Genomic DNA, 5,000 nt, shown 5'->3' on the forward strand with positions numbered 1-5,000 from the left:
CTCTTTCATCTGTGAAATTCCGCCCACCCCCAAAAACCAATTAACCTTTGAAAAATCAAACCTTTATGATACCTCGATCTGTTGTCGCGACGAGGTTACAGAGAGAGAGAGAGAGAGAGAGAGAGAGAGAGAGATAAAAAGCGAAGCACAATAGTTTTCGTGGAAACACCGGCCAAGCATTTTTCCTCTTTCATGCCGTCCTCATTCCCTTGGATGTTGGCTGGTTTGATGACGACAGTCCAAAAGGGATTTGATATTTTTAGCCCAATCTGCTGATGGCTCCGGTTGATTTGTTCTTGTGCCATCAAAGCTACCGTCGAATATTAATTAATAATTCTATAATGGTTTACTTCTTTAGGTACACATGTTGCATCCTCATCATACAAAAACGATTTCCATATTACCTCTTTACTTAATACTGTGTTTTTATAATCACCCCCATAAATATTCTAGGTGTTGTTAAATTCATAAATTCATTTTGTGGTGGAATGGATAACGTCCTTAGGGCTTATCTCCAAAAGGGTTAAAATTCCTATGATGTTAAGATTGCGTCTGTTGATCAACTTAGCAAAGTTTTTCGACTTATCGACATGAATGAGTTTAGTAGACAGTTTTAAGCTTTACTTATAACTGAAAATTATTTAGATATAAAGTTTCATTATGCATTTGTTGAAAGTACATTAATCTAGCCATTTCAATCACCCTAGTAAAATCCTCCTAAAGTTTCACTATACATATGTTGAAACATCAACCTAACCTTTCAATCACACCCTGGTACCATCCTCCTAAAGTTTCATTATACATATGTTGAAAAGCCATTAATCTTACCTTTCAATCACCCTGGTACAATCCTCCTAAAGTTTCATTATAATATGTTGAAACGCCATTAATCTAACCTTTCAATCACCCTGGTACAATCCTCCTAAAGTTTCATTATACATATGTTGAGACGCCATTAATCTAACCTTTCAATCACCCTGGTACAATCCTCCTAAAGTTTCATTATACATATGTTGAGACGCCATTAATCTAACCTTTCAATCACCCTGGTACAATCCTCCTAAAGTTTCATTATACATATGTTGAGACGACATTAATCTAACCTTTCAATCACCCTGGTACAATCCTCCTAAAGTTTCATTATACATATGTTGAGACGACATTAATCTAACCTTTCAATCACCCTAGTAAAATCCTCCTGAAACTTCAATATCATTGGATGGATGGGTGAAAACAGGTAGTAGAATAGATGGGTGTGAAAGACAGAGGTTAAAGGGCGTACAATATCCAGAAGAGTTCAACGCCCACCGACGAGCTACCTGAGTTGATGTATAAAACAGCTAATGTTTTGGCAAGTTTTCTACTCGTCGGGTCCATCCTCAATTTAGTATATAATGTGTAAGAGCAACCGGTGTGTTACTTTTATCGGATTATTTACATACATACTGTACTAGTATACGCGATCCATCAACAATGGTGGCTTAATATTCAGATAGGTATGCACACACAAGCACCCGCCTCTCACCACCGTATGACTTCTTCTCTCCCCCCATCCCCTACTCGAGGGACGGGGAGAGCTGAGCAATATATATATATATATATATATATATATATATATATATATATATATATATATATATATATATATGTGTGTGTGTATGTGTGTGTGTATATATATATATATATCTATATATATAAATATATATATATATATATATATATATATAAATATATATTATATATATATATATATATATATATATATATATATATTCCATCAAATGAATCATACATGAGCAAAACATTTAAATAGTAATGACACATATCAAAAAGCGCTTGGTAGTGTGAGTAAGAGTTTTAACTTAATCTCAAAATCACACAATTAAACCTTTCCAACGTGATTGTCAAATGGTTACAATAACACTGAAGATGTCAATAAAGTAAGTGTGAGGGCGTTTAATATTAAAGAAAAAAAAAAACTCCCTGGATCCTGTTCCCTCAATACAAGACGATTAATAAGGCCCATAAAATTCTCCTCTATCTGGCCATTAACGTCAAGACACAACGATCGCTGAATCGAGCAGCCAATCAATATAGCCTCACGCAGAGCAAAACCCTTCCTGTAAAAAGCAAAGACGGAAGTGAAAGAGACACTAAAGAAAAAAAAAACTGATAATTGATCTACCAAACGCAACATCTGATAGCTTGTTCTATCTTGACATTTGACAGCGACAATAAACAAGGTGCTCTCGGAATATTTTCTCAACTTCCTCCTTGACTGGCCAACCTGCTATTCAGTTTATTTCTTTTTCTTTTTTCATTCGTAGATGGAGCTTATTAGAACGGGGATGGGGCGAGGGGAGGTTGGAAAAGGCTTACAGTAATAATATTGCCTTGAATGTGGGACTTAACTGCAGTACCTGGACGTCTGTAGTAATGGAGGTCTTGTCATTTCTGAATAGAATCAATGATTCAAGATTGCTTACCAACATACTGAAAACAAAACATTATCAACCGCGTAATAACATTAGTGATGTTACTAACATCAACAGCAACACCATGGCTCCCTCATCACATTTTCAAACATAATGCCATCTCATTTAAATACTTAACCCCCCCCCCCCCCAAGTACCTGGTTCAAAGTAATGGTATTCTCCAAAATATGCAAATATTTTCTAGTGGAAACATATAAGCCTTTTCCCAGCACATTTAGTAATATCCATTAAATTTTGCAGTGGTAGGTCAAACGCTGATCGAAGTGGCGAAAAACTAGCTAAACAGTGAAACGGGGATCAAACTGATGAACATAGTAACTAAAAACACTGTTAAACATAGTAAATAAAAAACACTGTTGTTGAAAGAAGCAAGTCAGATTTATCTGGATATCATTATTGTCAAATATCAAAGTAATGACCAAAGTAGAAGAGCGCGACAAATTGAATGAAAAATTGCGCTAACAAACAACAACAGATGAACGAAGAAAGAATGGATGAACTGAAAAACAATAATTGCAACAACAACAAATGCAGGTTAAAGGTCTCATGCATGCCAATTCGTTTAAGGGGTTTGACCAGTTTTCATCACCATAATGGCCAGTGCGAACTGGTGATGGTGGGCGATTTTCTTCTGATCGCTCACAACAAACCAACCTAGTATAGGTGGCCTTAACTAGTACAGTTATGCTAATCATGGCGATACGCAAATCCTTTCACCTTGTCAAGTTACACAAGGAAAATTTCAATAACCATTTGAAACCCAATGATCAAATAACGGACCGATAAAAGAATTTCCAAACAACAGATTTGAATTATTAAAAGTTACCATAAGTGTCAAACAACATTAGAAAATTTATAGTAAAAAATAGAAGTAATGGGAAAGCAACAGTTGTAATAGGGGGATACAACCCAAAACCGTAAGCAAGCACGAGAAATATCAACAGGAAGATAACTCTGACAATTATTTTCCTGATAAAATGTTTTTGTGAAATAAGATTGCCCTTAATGAGAGGCATTTTAAGAAGGAAGATCAAGGTCAAGGTTACAAGTTACGGGCATTGGAGACATATGAAAGCACTTTACTTGTGGATTATACAAGCCTAATTTGAAGACTCAATGCTATAGTTGAAAATTTATGCAAGACTAAGATTTAAATCATGTACAAAATCTACGGTATTTGGACCGACATTTTCATCCTTTGGTAAAGTTGATACAAGGAAACCATTTTAAGAGCATGTATAAGGGTCACATTACGACCTTACTTTCTCTCTATTAGCATTCCAACTGATATAATGGTTAAGAAGACAATGACTATGAAAAAGGTTTCCAAAGAAGTATTTGTTGAAAATACGTAAATAAATACAAAAGATAAGAGCATACAGACTGATAGACAGATGGAACATTTGGCCATAACCACATTTGTACATGGTTTCGGATAGTAAGATTTAGTTCCAGGTTTGAAAAACATTCCAACCACTGTGAAGAAACAATTACGTGGATAATGTGTGACAGCCTCAGTTATAGACAGAGGTAAATGCAGGGAAAACTACTTTCCCCTGAGCACTACCATTAAGGGACTAATATTGCTAAACGGAGCTAACAAGAAGAATCCAAACGAAAAGAGGTGAGCAATGCCAGCTGAAAGGAAAAGCGTTGTTGGCAAATGCTGATCGAACCGACGAACGACAATAACTAAGAGGCGAAAATCGCTAGAGCAATACATTCCCCGATGCAAAATATTTGCTTATACACCGGATCCACAAAATTAGAAATGATTTATTCATAACCTAGATAACAGGGACAGGGACATATTCGCAACTCCGCCAATTTCACTCTGATTTATTCCGGACGCTGCATATAAATTGGCATATTAATGGAGACACGAAAGTCTTGAATATAGTCTTGCGTAAGTCAATGGGGTTTAATTGGGCTCCGTATTATTGCTTTATATTTAGGTAACAGATTAGGCAAAGTGTCGCTCATTAAAAGGACGAATCAAAGGACCGTCTCAAAATAGACGGAGCAGCTACACGCCACGGGTGAAATCCAAATGGACTCTCTCTCTCTCTCTCTCTCTCTCTCTCTCTCTCTCTCTCTCTCTCTCTCTCTCTCTCTCTCTCTCTCTCTCTATACAAAAGAATCTATTTTTTGCATAAATGGATGGACAAATCTCATATTCAACGAAATTACATCTGTTAGTGAATAAATGATTAAGTGGGTGAAAAATAAAATAACGCGTTTATGAAATAATAATAGAAATAGCCCCTTAATAATAAGAGTATATTCCATGTATTCACAGAAATCAGCAAAAAGCTCCGTGCTTCTGAATTACATATTCATTAATAGTTTGATGAAGTGAATGAATGAATTAACATTTTTGATGCAGGACGCATTTAGTACATTGATCATATATTGCATTAGGTTGATAAAAAAAAAATACTCCATGCTAAATAATAAAAACATATTTTACTCTCTTGTCTTTGAGATTTCACGCCATTGAAATTT

Source organism: Palaemon carinicauda, chromosome 28 (assembly GCF_036898095.1).
Source record: "Palaemon carinicauda isolate YSFRI2023 chromosome 28, ASM3689809v2, whole genome shotgun sequence".
Classification (NCBI taxonomy): Eukaryota; Metazoa; Arthropoda; class Malacostraca; order Decapoda; family Palaemonidae; genus Palaemon; species Palaemon carinicauda.